The sequence below is a fragment of the Equus asinus genome, chromosome 2 (assembly GCF_041296235.1).
Source record: "Equus asinus isolate D_3611 breed Donkey chromosome 2, EquAss-T2T_v2, whole genome shotgun sequence".
Classification (NCBI taxonomy): domain Eukaryota; kingdom Metazoa; phylum Chordata; class Mammalia; order Perissodactyla; family Equidae; genus Equus; species Equus asinus.
In genome coordinates this window covers 147,366,131-147,391,755 of record NC_091791.1, presented here as the reverse complement: position 1 = coordinate 147,391,755, position 25,625 = coordinate 147,366,131, and the positions used below count along the sequence as shown (strand labels likewise).

At 38.2% G+C, this 25,625-nt stretch overlaps 1 long non-coding RNA gene across 1 annotated transcript in view; it reads left to right on the top strand.

The window, feature by feature from the left end:
- LOC139042640 (uncharacterized) overlaps positions 1 to 23,222 on the top strand; it is a 36,775-nt gene extending 13,553 nt beyond the window's left edge. Inside the window, exons 3-4 of the long non-coding RNA XR_011499596.1 lie at positions 7,030 to 7,150; positions 23,086 to 23,222. This is a non-coding gene — a long non-coding RNA (uncharacterized lncRNA). The remainder of the gene's footprint in view (positions 1 to 7,029; positions 7,151 to 23,085) is intronic.
- The last annotated feature ends 2,403 nt before the right edge of the window (positions 23,223 to 25,625 follow it).

Here is a 25,625-nt window from a genome sequence, read left to right as displayed (position 1 = left end):
AAGGTAAATCAGCAATGATATCTCAAAGTGCTTAGCCAACACATAACAATATTTGGTTCTTCTTGTTCAGCTCATTTCCAATAAAATACAAGACAGACATGTGCAGATTTAATAATCTGTGTAGGAAAAGTTTCCTTGGATAAGCATCTTATTTTGCTTAAACTTCTATAGACTTTTTTTGGCACTATTTGAAAATTTCTAGGAGTACTGGTCAAATTAAATTACAAACTCATAATATTTTCCTTTAGTTAATAAACTATCGGAGCCAAGGAAGAAGCTATCCATCATGCTTTGTTTATGTTCTTTAGATGATAGTCCTCAAATCTGGTATATTTTATTACTGGTCTCTAAATATGTTGTGGACATCTTCACAAATATTGAAGGCCAATTACTGGCATCTTTGCTTCATTCCCTTAAAAAATGTTAGTCCGAATCTCAGATCTCAGGGAGGTCCTACCTAGCATTTAGGTCTGACTTTATAAGGCATAAAGTCAAAAGAGAAGAGACACTAATTCTGATATCTCTTCATCATGTTCTAATTCATTCTGAGGATCTGTGAGAAGGACTTTGCTGGGAGAGTTTCCATCTTCCATGTTGCAATTGCCAGCATCCAAACTAAACAGGTTTCAACACTTGTGGTGGCACCTAGGGCTTTTAAATTCCTCTTTGTCACTAGAGTGCTGAGAGACACTTGACATTTACTTAATTTACTCAACAAATAAGAACCATAGTGAATAAAATGCATTGATTTTTCTATTATTTATTTATTTATCTGTTTGTTTGTTTGTTTGTTTGAGGAAGATTAGCCCTGAGCTAACATCTGCCACCAATCCTCCTCTTTTTGCTGAGGAAGACTGGCCCTGAGCTAACATCCGTGCCCATCTTCCTCTACTTTATATGTGGGGCGCCTACCACAACATGGCTTGCCAAGCGGTGCCATGTCCGCACCTGGGTCTGAACCGACCAACCCTGGGCCGCTGAAGCAGAATGTGTGCACTTAACCCACTGCGCCACCAGACTGGCCCCGCATTGATTTTTCAAAAGTCACTTTTCCGCCCACCACCCACAGCCATAAGTTTATTTATTTGGAGGAATACTAAAATGAATTCCTACCAATAGTATGAACTGTAGCAAATCTAAAATTGTACATGTGTGGGAACTTTGGAGAAAACATATAGACAGGATGCTTGTCTCATCTGTTCCTTTGTATCCTGCTGAATTTATCTTGTAAAGAATGAGATTGGTCCCAGTTCTCCATGCCTCAGTATCAGTATCTGGAAAATATGACTTATTTATCCCCTAAGGTTACTGATTATATAGCATTAAAAAACATAGAAAGGAGGAAATTGTTCATTTATGAAGAGCATGGAGAATCTTCACTACAAACCAATCCTGCTTTACAGTTCACTTATTTAGCAAAGTTTGGACTATATACAAATTTAAGATATAAAAGATAGTTATTTCTTCCATAGATTTCTGTCTAGGTCTCTGGCTGGAATAAAAATGAATCATTAGAGAAACAGAGCTGGTGTCTCAGCATCTTCTTTTAAAGTATTATAATAAGTTGGTATCTACAAGGAATTTCCAAAATGATCAAGAATACACATTTAATTGAAGTGAATCCAAGTGATGACTTTAAAAAAAAAATAACAGGAATAGTTTCCTCAGCAAGGAAGTAGCAGTGTTTTTAAATATTAGATACTCACTAATGAATGTTTGAGTCAAATCTAATAGAAGCATTTCCTTCTAGTTATCAATCCTTTCTCCCAAAATTTGGAGTGGCATTCAAAACTCAAAACAATGCTACCTGTCTAGATATTTCGCTACTAAATCCCATAAAGGAAGAATGAAAAGACTCTGAGGAAAGAATTGAGTATTGTGGGGGATGGGAATTGGCCACCCCAAGATATGTCTCTTTGGCATGAGGATTATTTTAGGCTGGTTACTTTTAAAAACTGCAGACGGGAAGGAGGCTCTGAGGAGTAGAATTTACTTACCCTTTGTTAAGAGACATTTACATTGTAAAGGAAATCTCCATCTGTAAAGGTGTCTCCCTCTCTGTACCAGGAAGATGGGGGAATGACCTTATCTCTAGAAACTCTTAATGCCAAAAGCAAGGACTTAAATCTTCCTTTGTTTACTGTACTTGTGTGGTAATCTCCCATGATCAACTCCCCCTCCACCCCCAACATCCTCCTTTGTCATTAGCTGAAGGTGATATTTAAGGTGGTGGCTTCAGCCATTTTGGCGAGTTGCTCAGCTTGCATGAGCCTCTCCCGTGTATACATGTTATAAAGCTTTGTTTAATTTTCTCCTGTTATTCTGTCTCATGTGAATTTAATTCGTTCTCCAGCCAGAAGAACCCATAGTGGGTAGAGGAAATGTCTTCCTCCCCTACAGTATCTGATAAAGAAACAGGTAGATAATCTGTGTGAACTCTAAATGTGACTATGAAAATTATATAGATAGTACTCCATTAGGCTCTGAATTGCATAGGTGAAATAAATGCAACAGACTATGTTTACTTAATGGTTTCATAGCTATTGAAAAGCAAAGCAATTAGTCAATTAAAAGAAAAAACACCAAAGCAATTATTTTTTTGACTAGGTTGAATACATTTTTTGTCTGGGCACAGAAGCTGAGAGAAGTTGAAGGAGGAGAAAGAGAAGAATAAAGAATACAGTCTTAGTTAATACAATAAAATAATAAGAATAAAAAGTATTTTCAAGGCTCCCAAAGCAGGGAATTTTAATGATTTTAAATGTATGTAACTGTTAAAATAATTAAACACAGAGCCCATTAGACTGAGGTGGTTCTGATGCCATGGCAGCCTAAATAGGTAAACTGAAACCTAGGCCAGAATCAATTCCTGTAATTGCCTCAGGGCTAAGAAATTGAAACTTATGGCCAACTAGGCTTTCCCAAATAAGGCAATAGCTTAAGCTATAGCCCATCAAATAACTTCCTTGCTTTGCTTCTGCATCTGCTCTATAAAAGCTTTTCCTTTAGCTCCTGCTGCTAGAGAGCTTATAACCATTTTTGGTTTGGTGATGACCAATTCAGATCTATGTTTGCCCAAATAAACTCTTCAAAATGTTAGTATACCTCAGTTTATCTTTTAAGAGGAGAATAACTTTTTTCCCCCTATGGGAAATGATCTCCAGAATTAGAACATATTTCAGTAGGCAAATATATAATCTGATATACAAATATTTGCTTTATAAACAACATATTTAAAAAGTACTCATTCAGTTTGTTAGATCCTAGTGGCCAAGAAGAGTTAGTATGTCTCCAAAAGGCTAATCCCATAACCTTTCACAGGTTAAACCAAAGCACTTAAGCATTTATGTCTAAACATTTACATCTTGCTAGGGGAGTGCATTAGTGGCGAAGGATCACTAGAAAGGGCTATGAGGTTTAGTATCAATCCTGAGGCAAAAATACGGAGTACTGGTTAGACAAGAGATCAGATAAATGTACCTGAAGGCTGACGGTCAAGAAGGACCAGGAAGGCCAAAACGAGGTGATGATTCAACTTCAAAATTCATTAAGATATTTGCATTGGAAAAACTTAGTGAATACAAAAAATAATTAACGAGGCAAGGGTTTCCCAGAATCTGAATTCAAGGTAAGATAGCTGCCCAAATTAGGCAAAAAAATAAGAACAAAATTTATCATTCCAAATACAATATCAAAGACCATGATAGAAAGCCCCAGCAAGAAGACAGGAAGTAATTACATCAGAGGAAGTGTAGCACTTGGTGCCCTCTATTCTCAAGCAAAAAATCCGGACAGCCAATGTGAACCACCATGGTAGTGAGAACAACTTCTATCTAACCTCACTTCCTGCTGTAGCAGTGTATGTGGGCATTTCACTGGGCATGCATACTTTAATTAGTTTATTTATTCATTCACTCGTTCAAAAATACGTACTGAGAATGTCAGTAAAAATGGTGGAGGAAGGACCTCCAAAATCCTTCCCTCTTGAGAGTTAAAAGAACATTAGCAAAAATAATTTATCAGAATCAACATTTTTAGAACTCTGGAAATTAATCAAAGGCTTACAGCAAGCTGGGGAACATTAATTCAAAGAAAAATGGCCAAATCCCAGTAAGAAAGGCAAACTTCTTGGTGATTTAACTTGCCCTAATCCACGCCCTCCCACTCACCTACCCGCTGCCCCAGCTCTGCCGCAGCCTTAAAACCCAAAGGCCTGCAGTCGTGGTGGAAACCAGCCTCCTGGCAGCTACTGAAGGAGACGGAAGGGGATTGAAATTCCTTTAAAGCCACCTTCCCAGAGAAGTGTCACTGTTTGATCTGTCCGGTGATTCTATGGAAGACCCCATTTCATGGCTGTCTTTATTTGACCTGACAGAGCTTACCCAGTGAAAACAGCCTTTTCCTGAAGGAATTTATCAAAAACACACACAGGCACTTGTGGCTGCCTGAGGCGGCGGATACATTTGGAGCAAACAACACGCTATTTACAAACCACGTATGTGATAAGAATCTAGTATCCACAAATATTGATACAATATAATACAAATGTTGATACAAATAATGACACAAATATTGAATCAATAGGTTGTACACCTGAAACTAATATAATGTTATATGTCAATTATACCTTAATTAAAAAAACGAGACCCCCTTCGCATCTGCTGGGATAGCTATAATCAATAAGACAAACAAACACAGACACTGGAAAGGATTTTGAGAAATTGAAACCCTCATACACTGCAGGTAAGAATATAAAATGGTGCAGCAACTTTGGAAAACAGTTTGGCAGTTCCTCCAAAAGTTAAACATAGAGTTACCAGAAATTCTACTCTTATATACCCAGGAGAATGGAAAACATCTATCCATACAAAAACTTTTACATGAATGGTCATAGTGATGTTATTCATAATAGCCAAAAGATGGAAACAACCCTAATGTCCATCAACTGATGACTGGATAAACAAAATATGCTGTATCCATACAATGGAATATTAGTCACCCATAAAAGCAATGAAGTATGGATTCATGCTACAAGATGGAAGAACCTTGAAAGTTTTATGATAAGTTAAAGAAGCCAGACACAAAAGGTCACATTTATCTGAATATCCAAAATAGGCAAACTCATAGGGATAAAAACAGATTAGTGGTTGCTAGGGCCTAGAGGGAGGATAAAAAGGAGAGTGACTGTATTGGGTTTCTTTCTAGAGTGATGAAAATATTATGGGATTATATAGCGGTAATGGTTGCACAACTTTGTGAATAAACTCAAAACCACTGAATCATACACTTTAAAAGGGCAAATTTGATATTGTGGGACTTTTATCTTTTAAAAAACTGTACTGCAGATCTGACGAGTATTAGTTGTTATTTTGGGCGCTGAAGTTCGTGAGAAGAGTGGTGCACATCCTGTGCCCTTGTGAGAGTCTAGTGAGAAAGGAAGACCCGTAAATGATCCACTGCAAGGCAAGCACTATAGTTGAGTACCAGGAAACTAAGGGAAACCAGCGGAGGAAGGCTGTATTGTTGCTGGGCTATTAGGAAAAGCTTCAAAGAAGAAGTAACATTTTTGAGCATTGAAGCAGTCCACCAGACAGCCAAAAGCGAGAAGGATATTCGAGGCATCGGAAAAAATGCTCAAAGATCTAGAAACATGACAGAACAGGCCCTGAGAGAAATTCAGTACAAAACACAGTGACTTCCTATTTCTAAGTTTACTCTAAGAGAAATACTTTTTAAAAATGAGACCGGGCAATGAACAATCTGGTCATGTCTCACCAGCTATGTCATGTCCCCAAATAGAAATTCACATGACAAGAACTGTTTATACCAGTCAAGATTAGCTAAGTGTATACAGTGAGATTTTTGTCAAAAATCACTTCTGGGTGACCACCTACGTGACAAGCAAATAGATGATTCAGAGTAAATAAATGAAGTTGTTGACATACCTTTATATGGCCTCAAAATTTGTGAAATTCAGTCCCTTGTATCTGACTAAATATAGATGCTAGGAGAGCAGCCTCAAGTTATTGTGTACTTTAGTTGATTTTTAATTAAAATAAATCATGGGTTAACAATGAAAGGGAAGAATCAAAGAACTATCTTAACTATTTTCACATAATGAAGTAATTTCATTTATTTATTCATTTATTTGTCCTTTCATCAACATGTATTTTGTGTTTATTTTGTGCCTGATCCTGAGCTAGTTGTAATCCAATTGTCTAAAGCTAGATAAGAAGGAGAAAGGATGAAAAGAAGGGTGAAGATCATACAATTCCTTATGTAGAAGGGTGGAAACATAAGCTTTTTAAAAGGAAAAATAGGGGGCCGGCCCGGTGGCACAGCAGTTAAGTTCACACGTTCCGCTTTGGTGACCGGGGGTTCGCCGGTTCGGATCCTGGGTGCAGACATGGCACCACTTGGTACGCCATGCTGTGGTAGGCGTCCCACATAGAAAGTAGAGGAAGATGGGCACGGATGTCAGCTCAGGGCCAGTCTTCCTCAGCAAAAAGAGAAGGATTGGCAGATGTTAGCTCAGGGCTAATCTCCCTCGGGGGGGAAAAATAATAAATAATAATAATAAAGGAAAAGTAGGATTGTAACAGAAAGGGTTAAGTACATAATCATATGATAAATTTAGTACACAAGTCTGTCTCAAAGCTTCAAACGTGAAAGGATAAAAGAAGGGATCTGTAAGCTTTAAAGAATAATCCTAGGAATCATTTATGTTACCATCCAGGTAGAATTCAGATCAGACATCACGACCAGGTTTTATTTAGAAATAATTGGATTTTCTCTCTAAACAAAATACAAAACTTCTAAATTAGTGCTTCCTGGGAGAATATGCATTTCTACTTTTAACGATGACAGAGTAATTGAGAACAGTTATAAAAGCTGGACAAAATACCATAAGACAGAAGTTTGTAAGGATAAGAGAGTTACTAAGGCAGCCAGAATTTAAGGGGCTAAGATCCCAGAGAGTAGGTGCATGCATTGAGAGATTCCCATATTTGCCACTGCTTTTTCCCCTAGGGCATTTTCCAGTTCAAATCATGGAGCTTGGAAACCCTGAAGAAACTGGTGGCCTAGTGCCATGGTAGTCTCACTGAGCTGGAGAGACAAACATCCAGGACTTGAGGGGAACCAAACAAAAGTGAGTCTGACTTTTTGCATGCAATTTTTGTTTTGGTGCATTTTATGTTTCCTAAGCTGCGTGTGTGTGAGGTAAGAGACCAAGAATCAAAGCAGAAAGCAGCTACCAAGGGGCTAAAATGCTAAGCAGGGATTTTGGTAGTCTACACTGCTAAGGATATAAAAGCTGGAGTTTAGGACCCTTCAAGTAGAAAAGGCCAATGAAACACCCCAGGTTTTCAACTGAGATTTCTGAAAGGGCTATACACTGAAAACAAGGGCAGACTAAAATAAACAACCTTGAGTCAATGAAGATGACTGCCCCTATGTTATCTGCCTGACAAAAAAAATTAAATCCTCTGTGGAAGATGATGAATCATTCAGAACCCTTATAATATTTCAGATACTGGATCCAACATTCAAGTAAACTTTACTAGACATATCAGAAAACAAAACAAGCAAAGAAGAGTGACCGAAAGAATAGATAATAGAAACAAACCAACAGGTGGCTTAGATAGTGAAATTATCAAATATAGACCCTAAAATAATTATGGTTAATACGTTCAACAAAACAAATAAAAATATGGGAATATTTCACTAAACTGGAATAGTGAAAAAGGATTAAAGGGAAATTTTGGAGCAAAAAAACCCAATAATTGAATTTAGAATTCAAAGAATGGATTTAATAACATATTAGACACAGCAGAGAAAAGGACTAGTGAACTGAAAGATAGGTCAGTAGAGTGTCCAGAATGAAGTCCAGAGAGGGAAAAAATATAAAAACTGTTTTTAAAAGAGAGATATGAAACTCCATGTAAAGTTCTAACACACATGTAGTTGGAGGAGAGATTGTGGAAGAAGCGACACTTGAAGAGCTACTAACTGAGAATTTTCTAAAACTGCTGAGAGACGTCAAGTCATACATTGAAGAAGATCTGCAAACCTCAAACAAGATAAACTCAAAGCAAACCATACCAAGGCACATCATAGGAAAACTGCTAAAAACGAAAAAAAAAGAGCAAGATCCCTAACCCTCACCCTAAAAGAAGCAAGGAAAAAAATACGTTACCTTCAAAGAGACAGCAAAACTGACAGCCAACTTCTCAAAAGAAACAACAGAAACCATGAAAGCGTATCTGAAATAATGAAAGACAATAAATGTAAATTGAGAATTCCATACCTAATGAAAATATCTTTCAAAAATGAAGGCAAAATAAATGCTTTTTCAGACAAACAAAAACTTAGAATTCATCACCATTAAACCTAAACTAAAAGAAATACTAAAGGGAATTCTTTCGGCTAGGGAAAATGATCCTAGATAGAAGCACAATAATGCAAAAAGGGATAACAACAGAAAGAATAACTACAGTGGAAAATATAAATAAATATTAATTATTTAAAACAATAATACTAATGTCTGTGAGTTTAAAAGTATGTATAGAATTGAAATACACAGTAGCAAAAGCACAAAGGGTAAAGAGTGAAATGGAGTTAAAGTGTTATAAGTACTTGAGGGCATTATGTTCAGTGAAATAAGTACGGCAGAGAAAGGCAAATACTATATGATCTCCCTTATATGTGGAATCTGAAAAAAACAAACCTATAAAACAGAGAACAGATTGATGGTTGCCAAAGATGGAGGGAGTGGAGGAAATGGGTGAAGGTGGTCAAAAGGTACAAAGTTTCATTTATAAGATAAATAAGTTCTGGTGATGTAATGTACAGCATGGTATACATGGTGACTATAGTTAACAATTCTACATTTGAACGTTGCTAAGAGAGTAAATCTTAAAAGTTCTCATCATATGAAAAAACATTTATAACTATATTAGGTGATGGATCTTAACTAAACATATTGTGGTAATCATTTCACAATATATACATATATCAAATCATTATTGTACACCTTAAACTAATACAATATTGTATGTCAATTATATCTCAATAAAACTGTAAAAATATTTTTTAAAAAGTGTTATAAGATCCCTGCATTGTCTGGAAAGTTAATGAAAATATTCATTTAAAGTAAATTCTAATAAAGACGCATGTTGTAATAATTGGGATACACAATAAATGAAAAGTAAAAAAGTATTACAAACTAATAGAGGGAGAAATTGAATAACTAAAAATGCTTTATGTAGTATTGCTAGAGATAAAGTAAAATTTCTGTATGCAATAATTCTAGAGATAAAGAAAAAGATTTCATTTTGACAAATTCAAAAGGAAGATTTAATACTTCCAAATATTTCAGTGTTTAATATTATTATTATTATCATTTTGGTCATTGAGTCGATTCCCACTCCTAGCAACCCTGTGTACAGCAGAGCAGAGCCCTGCCCAGTCTTTTTGCGTCATCCTTTCATCTTCCAGTGCTATGTCAGAAAATTCTCCACTGCTATTCATAGGATTTTCATGCCAACTTTTTCAAAAGTGGATGGCCAGGTCTTTCTTCCTAGTCTGTCTTAGTCTGGAAGCTCTGCTGAAACCTGTCCACCATGGGTGACCTGCTAGTATTTGAAATACTGGTAGCGTAGCTTTCAGCATCGCAGCAACATGAAGCCACCACAGTATGACAACCAACACATGGGTGGTGTGGTTCCCTGACAGGGAATTGAATCTGGACCGCAGTGGTGAGAGTGCCAAATCTTAACCACTACACTACCAGGATTGGCTCAATCACTCAACCACTATAATCAGAGATAAAGAATTACTTTATTATTTTGTATTAATAGCAATAAAGAGGGACATTTCATAGTCATAAAATGAGCAATTCAAAAGAAAAATTTAATAACCTAAATTTATATACACCTAATCAAGTGGCCTTAACACTTCTAGGAAATAAACTAACAGAATTAAATGGAGAAATAACCAAATCCACAGTAATACTTTCAATAACTACAGAATGAACAATATTTTCAAATGCACATGGAAGATTTACCAAAATTGACCATATGTTGGACAAGAAAGCAATTTTCGGTGAATGACAAAGAACTGAAATCATAAAGTATTTTTCTTGACCATAGGGAAATAAACTAGTAATATGTAAGCAGATTTTTCCTAAAATAACTAGAAAATAATTGTTACGAAGGACATCTAGCAATAAGTAGACTAAAACATGTTCTTCAATAACATTGAGAGAATGTGCAAAACCTGGGCTCATTCACCATCTTTTCATTTGAAATTTTTCTTGATTTGTCTATATGCTTCAACTAGTGCATTTGTCAAGCTTCATTATTCCAAGGGCTGAGTGCTCTCCTACACTGCATAGAGAGAATGCTCTTCTGATTTTCACTGCAAGTGTCCTCATTTTTATGAATTTCTACCTAGAGGAAGTTTTGTATTTGTAAGTTTTTAGTGTCCATTTGTACATAAGTGCAAAAGAAAGTCACCTGTGCATTGGAAACAAAACCAGGCTGTGTTCAATAGTTATGATAGACAAGCCAGCCCCTGGCCTTCTGGAGAATCAGATTGAACAAACAACAAATCGAGAGGGCTGGTGTGACAAATAATATGTTCTGTGAATAAATGAACTAGTTAAAGAACAAATTCAAGGTAACTATGACCAGGAAGCCTCTTTTCTTGGCACGTGCCCTCTCTGACTTAGTGAATGACAATACATAAGTAGGATGCAGTGTTCTTGAACGAGAAGTCAATGAATGGAAAACCAAATTGGATTGGATTTTGAGTGACTCAACCATTGTGACAGGTAAACAAGTTACGTGGGTGGTACCCTCTATATCAGTTCTTCCTTGGTGCATTCCACCCTTCCCTTCCTGGCCAATACATCTTCTGCAGTAAGACTGATTGTCAGGCTAAAGAAAAATGTACATCCCAACTCTACTAGATTATTCAACAGGCCTCTTAGGAATTAATAAGAGTTAATACTTCACAAAATTCAGAAAGCCTACTATCCCTTCCTTGTGGACTGTGTTCTCAATTCCATATGATTGCATCCTCTCCTGCTTCATGGCTCTCTGCCTCTTCTCTGTTTCCTCTGCCTAGAACCATCTTCCTTCACTTCTTGGCCAAGTGAGGTCAAATAGTACTTCCTCCCTGAGCCTCATGACCTTTTCTGACAGAAATGAATGGGTACCTCATCTGTACTTTTACTTACTTTTTTTTTTTTGGCGTGTCAATTATAGCACTTTTGTCTTGATGTAATTATCTCTTTAAAGGATTGACTTCCTCTATACACTATAAACTCCACAAAATCAAAGTCCATGTTTTATTTTCTAATAATAATACTGGGCTCTTATTATGTGTCAGGTACATAATATAAACCTCACAACAAACCTTGTTAGATATTGATATTGATGTCATGTTCATTTTATAGATGAGGAAAAAGTCTTAGAGAGGTGAGGTAACTTGCCCCAAATCCACAGCGATTTGAGTGACAGAGCAAAGGGTGACTCCAGAGCCTAGTTCTTATCCACATTCTCCATCTTGCCACCTTCCCCTCAGAGAAAGTCTTTTGGTGCTTAATAAAGGTTTGACATTGAAGGCAAGACTTTGCCTTAACTGTATGAGGGCCCTAGTAGAACATGTTTATAATAGTGTGCAGGTAGAACTGATGAGCACAGAAACCACGTGTCTAATGAAAAGATATCTCTCTCTATATTTTTAAATCAATGAGTAAACAAGCAAAGCCTCTGAATTCCAAGGATGTATCTTACTAACAAAGGCAGAGGGCCTAGGTTACTGAAACCTTGAAGGAGTGTTTGCTTACAGCGATGTTCAGGAGGAGTGGCAAAGCCAAGCGCACAAGCAGAAAGAAGGGCACACGACTTAAATACTGAACAGCAGACTGTGAGTGGGAAGTCCACTTGATTTAAAAGTGCCGACTGCTCTCCTCTGCAAGAAAATGCTTTGGGTAGGGTTACAGGGCTACCAGCCTTACACTGCTCCGGAAAGTCACTACCCTTCTCATCCCAAATGCCGTTTATTCTGACATCTAAAGCGGGTCCATGAGATCTTTAGAAATGTAAAGAGCCAGAGGTGCCTCAGCAGCCCAGAAACGTATGTCCCCCTTTAGTCTAGTCACAGCCTGATCACTGGGAGGTTCACACTGTCACTGAGGGGAGCTACTGGTACTCTAGGTACTCTGAGACAATTTTGGATTTGGCCGATAGTCCAATTTTATGAGGTTTTTTGCCCCTTTTGAGTCATTAGTTGTTTTGTTTTCTATTCTTAGAGGCCTTGCCAGTGACAGCATTGTGGCTGAGATACAGGTACAGTGCCGCTTCTCTGTCTGAAAGGAAGAAATACAGCAAGTCCCAACAGCTCCTATTAAGAAAGAGATCAGCCTGGTGACTGGCAGGGCTGGCTCACATCGACTACTTAGTCCCACTTCTCTTCTTGGAAGGATGGGAATAAGGAGAACAGCTTTTTATGCTGTTTGGATGTCGATGGAGGCCCACTTTAAGTCTGCACATGGAGAACAAGAACCGGGCTGCCTTCCCCAGATGAATATTGTTCTTAGAGCCTGGGGAAAAGTATGCAAAGAATTTCAAAGACACTACTGTCCAGTTCCTTTTTCTTCTCCTTGCCGTGTCATTTTTTTCTTTCAGTCAAAAAGTGGTCCATTGCCTTCATTTCCCAGAAAATACATGATTCTTCTCTCTGCTGTACCCACCATTTGGCAGGAGAGAGAATTGATGCAGACACATGCAGCTGAAACAAAATTTTTTTGACCACACTTAATTCCCATTCCTTGATCTAGGTTAAAGGACTGAAGAGTGGGAAAATTAGAAGCTTGTTCCCTTCACTTTTTATTTTACTTCCCTTTTTTCTGTGCATTTCATCTCTGCATCAATAATCAAGGTCAAGATACATGCTTGGAAGATTTCCCCACCATTAATTCACTATTTCCCTGACCTCAGGGACTGTGTTCTATATCTCATCATGAACAACAGTGTTCTCTTGCTAATTAATACCCATAAAGTGTATGCAATATTATGAAGACCCAGGCCTTTAGTAGAACCTGGGATAGTGAAGAAATCCCAAGACACTACCATTTGGGACCCAGATCAAAAATACAGTGAGGAGGAATCTGTCGTGGGGTGCTGCTTTAAGGCCAAGGGAGTGGCTGGGTCCCAGCAATAGATGCATTAGATTTTATCCCTCCCTTGGTGCACCCCAATTACCATGTCATCTCAACTGTGAGGGCCCCTAATGATGACTGCTCCTCAGACTCCAATGGACAGGAATTAAAGAAAAATTAACTTGAGGATATCTTCCTCTCCGTCTGTTATAGAGTTACTAGAGTTTGTGAAGTGCCCAGAGTCTGTTTGTTGGTCAGTTCTTTGGCTAAAGCTGCCTTCACTCTGATTCATCCTTCCTCCAACCCATCCCCTACCCCACCTCCATCTCCCATCATATTTCAAAAGGTTAATCCCTGGCTCTGATCACTGGCAGGCCTCATTCCTATTAAGCATGGTTCTCATTTCCTTATTTTTATAAACTGGTAACCATCCAGGTTTCCTCCTTGGGCTGCAATGTGCAATGCAAAAACAAGTCATTTAAATTCTGTTTCTTTGGGTTATGGACCATTCCTATCACAAGCTAGGTAAAACCAGGAGTTGGCAACAGGCGCTCAACCCAAACTTGGCAGGCCTGGTAGGAGAAACTGAAGGAAAAGATGTCTTTATAGAAGATAAGGGTCATCTGATTGGCTGTATCAGTATCTAGGGGATTCTTTATCAAATATGTTCCTTCTACTGGCCTCAAACATTGACATATTACACTGGTTAGCAGGGAAATAAGAAACCCTTCATAATGCTGAAAAGTGGTAAAGAGTAGAGGAAGAGTATAGACTCTGGGGTTTGTTGTCCTTAATTTCAAAGTGTGGACAACTCCATCACTATTATCTCTATCTGTGACCTGAACAAGTTCCTCAACTTCTCTAAGCCTCATTTTTTAAAAATCAATTAAATGGGGATAGTAATAGAACCTTCCTTACTTTGTTGTTATGAAGATTAAATGAAATAATGCATTGCAAAACATGTAAAGTACTTAGTCCAGGGCAAAGTATTTAACTAGGGATCAATAAATGTTAAATGTGAAATAAAATTACCTTCCCATTGGGGCTGGCCCGGTGGCCGAGTGGTTAAGTTCGCGCGCTCCGCTGCAGGCGGCCCAGTGTTTCGTTGGTTCGAATCCTGGGCGCGGACATGGCACTGCTCATCAAACCACGCTGAGGCAGCATCCCACATACCACAACTAGAAGGACCCACAACGAAGAATATACAACTATGTACTGGGGGGCTTTGGGGGAAAGAAGAAAAAATAAAATCTTTAAAAAAAAAAAAATTACCTTCCCATTGACAAAGTTCACCTGGCTCGCTTATCCCTGTTTATATGTCCAGGCACAGGAAGAAGCACACAGACTCAGACACTAATACTTCTGGAGTGCTGGGGTTCTTCATTCCAATTGCAGCCTGTTGAGGATTGTTGAGGGGTGGGCAATGGCTGCAGAGAGAATCTCTGAATCTCTAAGAACACAAGGTGTATCTGAGTGGATGAATTGACTCTCTCTGCCTAACCTCAAGAGGACATTTCACAGCCTGAGCTCCATTGTACACTCCCTTTGGCCTTGGGCCTAGTCCCATCAGAGCTTTGGATCTCCCTGGAACAGGCCAGGTACAGCTTTTATTCTAAGTTTAGAGTAATGGAAGTGTAGGGGCCTCTGGAAAGTGGCTTAGTGGGGGCAGGTAATGGCAGTAGAGTATGTTCTGTGCCACCACTCCACCACACACACAAATCCAATGTAAACTCAAAGACTCACTCTTAGGGGACCTGCCATGGAGATGTAGAGTTGGCTTTTTTTTTAAATAAACTCTCTAGGCTTGGATCCCAGCTTCATCTATTCCAAGCTCCTCCTTGGAAACTTACTAAACCTCTCCAAGCCTCATTTTTCTCTTTGTAAAGTGGGAATTATAATAGTTCCTACATTGGAAAGTAGTTTAAATTATATGAGGCATGTAACCTGTTTAGCATGCAGGGTACAGCCTTTAGTAAATATTAGCTATTGGTTTTATTTTTGTTTTGCTTTTTAAAGAAGAAAAATATCACAAGCACAATCTGGAGCCCCAAGACAAACCATTATTTTGATCAAAGACAAAACAATCGTATTTCATCCAGGAATTTGTTTTGAAATATCTGTCAGATATTAGCAAAATCCAAATACTCAAAGAGACTGAAAGAAAATAAACCAAAATATCCAGTGACTTTCTCTTAGTGATGGGCTTATAGGAAATTGTTCTATCCCCTACCTCTTCGCCAGGGGCAGCCATTATTGTGAATGTGGAGGATACCATTTCAGCCCATATTTTTGTATTTTAATTGCATGTACATGCTCCATGAACACTAGATAGTATTGCTTTATGTGCTTTTTGGTGTTTACAAGTTCTTTCATACTGTATCTATCATTTTGTAGCTTGCTTATTTTAACTCAAATTATATTTTCTAGATCAGCACTCTCCAATAAAAATATAATGTGAGCCACACATGTAATAAAACTTTTTCTAGTGGCCACATCCAAGAAAAAGCAAAAAGAAACAGGTAAAATTAAATTTAGTATATATTTTACTTAACCCAATATATCCAAAATATTAATATTATTCTAACATATATCTTTAACCACATTTCAAGTGCTCCATAGCTTTATGTAGCTAGTGGCTACCATATTGAAGAGCACAATTCTAGATCTATTTATATCGATACACATTAACTTTGTTATAGAGTCTCTCTCTCTCTCTCTCTCTATATATATATATATGTATAATTATTTACCCACTTACTTATTAATGGACAGTTAGGTTTTTCCCTATTGCAAATAATGTTTCACTGAACATTTTTGTCTATGTTTCCTGCTGCACACATACAACAGTTTCTCATAGTGAGTACCATGAGTGGGATTTCCAGTTCATCGGAGTGAGCATCTAGTTGTAGGCCTGTTGTCAAATTGCTCTCCATAGTGCTTGTACCAATTTTCATTCTTAATAACAATGACCAAGAGTATTTGATTCCCACATCTTCACCACAGACTGCCAGGGTGGAATCCCACCATTACTTCTTATTAACTGAGAGACATTGGCAAACTATTTAACCTCTATTTACTTATCTGTGAAATGAGGCTAATAAAAATATCACCTACCTCATTGTTGTTAGTATTAGATGAGTTAATACATAGAAAAAAAGCACTTAGAACCGTGCCTGGAAAATGGTAATTCCTCAATAAATGTAAGTTATTGTTATTGTTGTCATCATCTCATTTGTTCTTCATAACTGTTCTATGCAGTAAGCAGGATAGGTATTATTACTACTAAGATAAGAGATTGGATAAGACCCAATCCAGGTCTTGGATTCATTAAATGTCATTAAATATCATAGCTACAAAGAGATCATTTCATCCAGTCTCCCTTTTGTTTTAGAGAAGAAAAAACTTAGCTTTCTTGGGATTTTAACTAACTTCTCCAAATTGGTTAGAGTAATAAGAGTCTAGAACTGAGTCTTCTCACTCTTAGATATTGCTAGTTGTGTAAATGCATCCTTTTCTCAAGAAACATTAGAGGAAACATAATTTAGGTCATGGTCAAATGCCAGATTTCATGGGAAATACCTAAAATGTATAATCTCATTTAATTAAAGCAAAGATTTAGAACATTTTCCTCTTACATCCTGATATTCAGTTAGAAGTTCAGCTCTGTCTGCCACCACTACCACCAACATCGCTAACACCACACCATCGATACCACTATCCACTCTCTTTCCCATTGAGATCAGACCTACTTCAGCTGGAGTAAGTGATGCTGATCAATATTAACTGTGCCTACATAATGCCTAGTGAGAGTAAATTAGAGCCTAATGCTTAGAAGAGATGCCCAAGCCTAGACAGGTGAGGAGGCCCTTCTTTTCATTCATTCTATGTATATTTTCCCTTAAATTTTTGGACATATCTACCATGGCTGCTTTAAAGTCTTATGTGCAGCTTCCATTATCTGGACCTCCTCAGAGTCAGTTTCTATTGAATGCTTTTTTTCTTGAGTAATTCTTATGTTTCCTTTGTGCATCCAGTGATTTTTGGTTGGCAGCTGGACATTGTGAATTGTACAATGGAGAGTCTCTGGATTCTGTTATGTTTTTCTGAAAAGTATTTCTTATTTTAGAAGGCAATTAATTTGGATGGACTCGAACTCCCACTTCTGTCTTCCATATGGTGGACAGCAAATGAACTCTCCACTCAGTTCATTCAGTTCTCAGCTACTCCTATGTTTCAAGACCCCTTGGGGTCTTCCCTAGGCATGTATAGTTTAGCAGTCAGCCTAGGTTTTAGGCAGAATTTATATGTATATGTTTGGGGCTCTCCCCTTTGTCAGGGCCCTCCATTCCTCTAACATTCTGTGCTGCCTGCCCCAAACTGTCAGATACCTCAAACCAGTAAGATGATGGCTTTCTGCTGCTGCAGCTGTGTGGGCAAGAGCCTGCAAACCTACAAATCTCACTTGTGGAAACTCTTCTTTCAAGGATAGACTTTCCTTTAGTTTTGATTTTGTTCATTCTCCAGTTCCTTAATATTTTTAAAAATGTGTTGTCTAGATTTTATAATTGCCACTGAGGGAGTTAGTCTAATGAAGATTCTCCACTATTACTGAAGCTGCAGCACCCTGTTAAGTGTCTTTTAGTCTAAAATGGTTCCGCCTTCCCCTATGCTGTTTATTCACTGAAGAAATTGGATATGAGTTGAAGGAGGGTGAAGACATTTATAGTATTCTCTCTTCTTCTGAAAATGTTTGAATTTTTTCTTAAAAAAATTTGAAAATTAAAAGATTACTTCATGAGTTGTGCTGATTACTTCCTATTACTTAACAAGAGGAGCATAATGTTTTGTTGCTCTACTTTTAATGATGTTAAGACTGATCACTCTACCTGATTAGAGATTGCCAAGCAGTCCAAGCAGCAGTCAAGATCTCAAGGGGATGTTGAAAGCAGAATATCTCTCAATGGGATGAATCATTGCATACACAGATGTGGAGCAACAGGAAAGAAAATAAACTTTTTATTTGACATACTGTTCTCTGTTCTGCTTCTGAGAAACCTGTGAACTCACAGTAGATGAGAAAAGAAATGCAATGACTCAAGCACTAAGAGAAAGTCTGACAAAGGCCCCAGAGAGTCCTCAAAGAAGGCTTGTCATAGAAGAATTGTCAGTCACTTTATAGAATACTTAGAATCACTGGAGTTTTCTAATGGAAAGGGCCTCGTAGCGCCACATAGTTCAATGCTCCTAGTTCAAGAGTTTCCTGAAGGACATGGTTTTACCTTCCTCTGCTGCCTGTTTTTCTCTCACTGTAGGATGACATCAACAATCCCAAAGGTCCCATACAGCTCTAATAGTCTGTGATTTTATAATCACCATCCCCTCCCAACATTGTACTCATAAGAAACTGAGGCCACATCTTGAGTTCATGGCAGAACTATATATATAACAAAGCATGGATCCATTCTCTTCCATCTAGTCCTCTTTCCACAATAAGAGGAACTAACATTTATTGAGTGTGCTGAATATTTTACATATGACATATTTAATCCTTACTATAACCTACTATAGGGCAAGTACTATTATTATCCTCATTTTTAAAAAAATGGAAATAAGGCACAGAAAGCTAAGCAGTTTATCAGATGTGCCTCCAAAGCATGTCTTGAATCCTTTTATTTTTCTCACCAGCATTGTCACTATCATAAGTCCAAGCCTATGGCAGCTCTCACTTAGATTCCTGTAATCCAACTACGCTATTTGTTTCTATGCTTGCTCACTCCCAGTCCATCCTTTCTCAGTAGCCAAAGGATCTTTCAAAAATGCAAATCAAATTATGTCACCCTTCTGCTTCAACTTCCCAAAAGTCTTTCATTGCACTTAGAGTACAGTGTAGACTCCTTGCCATGGCCTTTCAGGACCTGTGGAACCAGGCTTTCATCTGTCTTTCTGATCTCACTTCCCGCCACGCTGTCCTGGAGGACTGCTAGGAAAATCCCTTTCTTCACACTCCCCAAACATGCTGCTCCTGCTGGGCTCCAGCCCTTCACACTGCTCAGCCTGCTCCTCTCCAGCGTCTTCACATCTAATCATTCAGCTTTCAGCTGGAATATAACCTCAGGGAAGTCTTCCCTACCCGTCTAAGCTAAAGAACAAAGCACCTCCCCAGCCCCTGCTCCAGTCAATCAGTCTATCTCACTATGCTATTTTGTTGCCTTAAACAATTATCACTATCTGAAATTATCTTATTATTTACTTGTTTGTTTTTTGTCTCTTCCACCAGAATATATAGCTCTGTATGTTAGTCTAGGTTCTCTAAGAAGCAAACGCCAAGATGGGATTTAATGTGTAAGGATTTTTAGTAGTGGAAATGCCTGAGAGAGAAAATGAGGAGAGAACACAAGTTTCAGAGAGCCCTCAGAACGTGATGCAGGTGTGACCCTGAGCGAAGGAGAGGGGACAGGAAGGTTGGATTGAAGTGAGTTAGACTGCTGTGCAGACTAAAGACTGTTCAGCAAGACCATCACTGAGTTCTCCAGCTGTAGTTGACCATCTTATAAATACCATGTCTCCCAGGAATGGACTTGCCTTTGTATCTCTGTCACAGTCAGTCACTGGTGAGGAACAGCCCATAGGAAGTGTGGCCTGGTGCCAACGATACAGTGGATTTCAGAGCACAGAATCTGAGGCCCTTGGTCAACTATGCTACTGTAGTTGGAGATCTATGAGGCACATTCTCATGCCTGCCACACTCTGTAAGAGCAAGGACCATGTCCTCCTCCTCTGTTCTCAGAGCTTTCCACTATCTAACACAGAGAAGATGCTCAAGACATAGTTGTGGGATGAAAGAATGAATAAACAAAAGAATGAAGAACCTTGCCCCAGATCGCATAGGTGGAAGAGCAAACTTTAGAAACCAGCTTCTCCAATTTTAAAAATCTAGTACTACTACTGCTTTTTGACTATGCCCACTGCATTATGCTATCTCTCAGACAGTAAACCAGGAAGAATAAAATTAATTACGTGCCCTTGATTGGACCTCGAAGGCATATTTATGTCCCTTCTGCAACATATTGTCCAAATATTCTACTTTTAACACAACTTTTTTCTTGAACCTGACAAAAGGAACAGAAAAGCTTACCACCACCATGCAGAAGAAAGAGTGTTAACCACCCACCCTCCTGACAAATATTTTAGATGTACAAAGTGGAATCTTTTTTTCTTCAAGAGCGGTTACAAAGGGAAGAGAAAAAACAGAAGCCAATGCTCTTCCAGAAAAATTGAGTGGACGTCAACTCTGTACTCTCAGTAAATGTCTGTAAAGAAGAGAAATGTATTCATGTTACCACTATCTGATGTGATAATAAAATCTGGGATATTTCTATAAAGAAGTTGCTGAGTTTCATCACAAAAGACAAACATCTAACTTGACCATCTTACAAAAATTCTCAAAAACAGAAGAGGCATCTTAAAATAAGCCTCAATGCATGCAAGGCAGGCAAAATAATAGAAACCACATAAAATTATTTTTAAATGTTATACTTTGAAGCTGATAGTTTGAGATCAAAGACAGTGGTGAGTTGCTTATCTAAAATATCTTCTTCTCAGAAATTTGGATGGCAAAAATAAACAGCTTTGCTCTAAGCTTTAATAATTTTCTCTAAAACCAAAACAAGATAGTACTAGTTGTCCATAGACAGAGTCCAATATAGTGAGCAAGTGAAGAAACACTGGTGACGCCACAGAGAACTTGCTACAGTGACTTGTATACACACAAGAGCTGATTTTCTGCAAATAAATCCTTGGGCTTTTTGTTTTTTTTTTAGGAAGATTAGCCCTTAGCTAACATCTGCCACCAAGCCTCCTCTTTTTCTGCTGAGGAAGACTGGCCCTGAGCTAACATCCATGCCCATTCATCTTCCTCTGCATTATATGTGGGACGCCTACCACAGCATGGCTTGACTAGCGGGGCGTAGGTCCGCACCTGGAATCTCAACCGGCGAACCCCGGGCCACTGAAGCAGAACATGAGAACTTAACTGCTATGCCACCGGGCAGGCCCCTAAGTCGTTGTTTTGAAACCCTGAGGCCTTCATTCTGTGTAGTGACTTAGAGCCCAGAGAAAGGAATACCTCTATGATTAGCTTGGGATCCTTGAGTTGTTTGGACTCAAGGATTAGAAGGGCTGCAGTGGTTGGAGACAGGTGAGAAGAAAGGAAGTGGAGAGAGATAGTTAGTCATAAAAAAAAGAGGCGCAGTTTGCAATGGGTGGATCACCATGATTTGCGTAAGTGGAAATTAGGCAAGTGGGAGAGGATTTAACATGGTATGAGAGGGAGAGAGGACAGCAGCCTGATGACGGTGGAGGGTTTTAGTGGAGGCAAGGGTGAAAATGCTAATGTTGCCTAATGCTGTTGTTTCTAATCTTGGTTTATGTACAATTCTCTGAGCTCCATCTCAGACTTACTAAATCAGAATCTCTAGGAATGAGGGCTGGGAACTTTTTTTTTTTTTTTTTTTTAAGATCAATAAGAGATTCGCATGCTCAGTCAATTCTGGCTGGCTGGCTCAATTTCCAGGTCTCCAGTTACCAGGAAATTAGTGTCAGCAAATGCCACTGCCAGTATAGATACAGGCAATATGCTCTTCTATTTGTCCAGCAGAAACCAGTAAGAATACCCTTGTGTGTACTGCTTTCACTCCTTTAAGATGTCTTTCAGAGACTTGACCTCGCAATGTTGCATTCCTGTCTCCTTTATGTGGTGGAAAGGAGGAAGAGGCTGGAGTCAGAATGGAGATGCCACACAGGTGTTTCAAAGACATGATAAAGAGAATAGAGATGGTTGCAAGCCAAAGTAAATGAAACTGACCCACATTAACAGTTTCATTGAGATATAATTGACATACAAACAAGTATATATAAGTAAAGTATGCACTTTGTTGAGTTCAACCTATGTATATACCTGTAAAACCATCACTGCTATCCAGACAATGAACATATCTATTACCCTGCAAATCTTCCTTGGGTCCCTTTGAAATTCATCCCTTCCATCTTTCCCTGTTCCCCTTTCTTGTCTCCAGGCAACAGCTAATCTGTTTTCTGTCAGTTTAGTTTGCATTTTCTAGAATTGTGTGTAATTGGAATCATCGAGTGTTCTCTCTTTTGTCTGACATCTTTCACAAAGCATAATTAATTTTAGATTCATCTATATTCTTATTGTATCAATAGTTTATTCCTTTTGTTTACTAAGTACTATTCCATTGTATGGACGTATCAGTTTATCTATTCACTAGGTAACAAAATGAACATTTGGATTATTTCCAGGTTTGGGCTATAATAAATAAAGCTGCTATACACATTCATGATAGATCTTTACATGGACGTATGCTTTAATTTTTCTAGGGTAAATACCTAGGACTAGAATAGCTGGATTATATAATATTGTATATGAATTACTTTTTAAGAAACTGTCAAATTGTTCCAAAGTGGTATACCATTTTACATTGCTGCCAGCGATGTATGAGAGTTCCAGTTTCTCCACGAGCCAAATAACACTTGGTCATAATGTATTATCATTTTTATAGATTTCTGGATTTCATTTGCTAAAATTTTGCTTAGGATTATTGCATTTATGTTCAGGGGGGATATTCGTATATAGTTTTCTTTTCTTGTGTCTGTCTGATTTTTGCGTCAGGATAGTGCTGGCCTCATAGGATGTATTGGAAAATATTTTCTCTTATTTAATTCAATTTCCCATAATTGTTTGTATAGATTTGGCATTATTTCTTCTTTAAATGTTTAGGAGCTTCATCAGTGAAGTCATCTGGGTATGGTATTTTCTTTATCAGTAGGTTTTTTATAAAGATTGGCACCTGAGCTAACATCTGTTGTCAATCTTCTTTTTTTTCTTCATCTCCCCAAAGCCCCACAGTACATAGTTGTGTATTCTAGTTGTAGGTCCTTCTGGTTGTGCTATATGGGATGCCACCTCAGCATGGTTTGATGAGCAGTGCCATGTCCGCACCTAGGATCTGAACCAGCAAAACGCCAGGCCGCTGAAGCAGAGCACCGAACTTAACCACTCGTCCATGGGGCCAGCCGTTGGAGGTTTTTTAACTACAAATTAAATTTATTTAATAAATATAAAACCATTCAAGTTATTTATTTCTTCTTGAGTAAACTTTGAAAGTTTGTGTCTTTCCAGGAATTTGTCAACAGTAACTTTGAAAGTCAGAAGACAGTGAAGCAATGCATTAGAAAATCTGAGAGAAAGCTATTTTCTATCCTTGGTCAAACAATTAAGTTTGAGGTAGAATAAAGACATTTCAATCATGCAAACTCCCGTTCTCCAGAAGCTGCTGAAGGATATGCTCCACCACAGTACAAGGTTAAATCAAGAGAGAGGAAGACGTGACAATCAGGAAAAAGAGTGTCTAGCACAGAAAATGCTAGAGTGATGGATTTACCTATAGAAAACCAGTCCAAATTAGAGCAAAAGGACTCCAGGATGGAGACCTCCAAAAAATAAACATGAAGTAATAAAATAAAATAAACTGATGCTTTTGACTATGTGGAAAATAGAATTGAAACAGTTTTTTGGCATCTGTTATTATATCTGGAGAAAATTATAATAGGTACGTAGAAAACTAAGCAAATAAAAGAATGAGGCATCACGAAGAAAACCAAAATTTGTATAAAAAGAAACTATCATACTACTCTGTCTGCCTCACTGTGAAGAATATTTACATAGATCTAACAATATAAACATTAAATATTCATTTAACAAAAATAATGATATTAAATTGATAATGTCAATTATTTAATTGATATTTTGGGATAAGGGAATATGGGATAAGGGAGAGAAGTCGGGACATAGAAAAATTCTCATCTGCCATAACAGGAAATCAACAGATAATTTCTAAAACAGGTAAATATAAAGAGTATTAACATTCATGAAGATAAATTCCAGAAGAGAAAGCTAAGAAAGAGTACTGGGGCATAAGTAGATGTATAACCTGGGACCACATTTTTCCTTTATAAGCCTTGTAGTACTATTTAACTCTTTAAACTTTGTGCATTTATTATTTTAATAAAAATTAGTTTTCAATAGACTAAAATTATCACTAAATTCCACTACTACAATGGTGACAGGAAACTTCTAATGAACTTCTATAGTGTATCACAATACTTACTAATAATCTTTACATTACTTATAGGACAAAGTTCTCAAGCTTCTTAGCTTGAAACCTGTATCATTTAGCTCTTGCTGGGTAACAAACTACCCCCAAACTTAGTGGCTTAGAACAGTAAGCATTTCTCACAAGTCTACAGGTCAGCTGGGTGCTTCTTATCTCATTAGGGTCCACTCAGGTGTCTGAGATTAGTTGAGGATCAAGTAGGCAGCTCTCCCGATATAGACAGCATTCTCTTACATGTTTGGGGATTGCTGGTTCTTGGCTAGTCTAAGATGTCTTTGATTGGGACAACTGGGCTCTCTTCCACATGGTCTCTTATCCTTCAGCCTATTAGCTGGGCTTGTTCACTTGATAACTGGTCAGGGTTCCCAGGGGTGAAAATGGGTGTAAGATCTCTTGAGTCCTAGACTCAAGATTGGCACACAATTACTTCTGCCTCATTCCCTTGGGCAGTGCAATTATAAGGCCAGCCTCGAATCAAGGAGTAAGGAAATAGATTTCATCACCTTATGAGAAGAGCTACAAAGTCACATTGCAAAGGATGTGGACATGGGGAGGAGCAGAGAACTGTGACCATTTTCGCAGTCAGTCTCCCTCAACACTCAAGTTCCCACTTTTCCTTCCTACATGAGTTTTCCCAAGTCCATATACATTGGCTTAGTCAGTTCAGGCTGCTATAACAAAACTACCATAGATCGGGTGGTTTAAACAGCAAAGATTTATTTCTCACAGTTCTGGAGGCTGGGAATTCCAAGATCAAGGTTCCAGCAGGCCCACTATGTGGTGAGGACCTGCTTCCTGGCTTGTAGACAGCCACCTTCTCATTGTATCCTCACATGGCCAAAAGAGAGATCATCTCTCTCATGTCTCTTCTTACAAGGGCACTAATCCCACTCAAGAGGCCTCTACCCTCATGAACTAATTACCTTCCAAAGGCCCCACCTCTAAATACCATCATATTGGGAATTAGGGCATCAGCGTATGAATTTTGGAGGAACACAAATATTCAGTCCGTAGCGTACATTTATGCCTCCATGTTGTTGCCTCACCCTAAAGGCTTTTCCATACCTCCTGCAAGATAGTCAAAATCTTTCCATCCATTCAGATTGTAGATCAAGTCCCTTTTCCCCTTTTAAGCCTTCCTTGGCCTTTCTAAGCCTTTTGTGATCTCCTATGTTGTGAGTATCACTCAACTGTCACTTAATAATTTAAGTTTACTGTGGAAATATCTTAGCTCTCAACTGGACCCTACTTGATGACAGGAATTG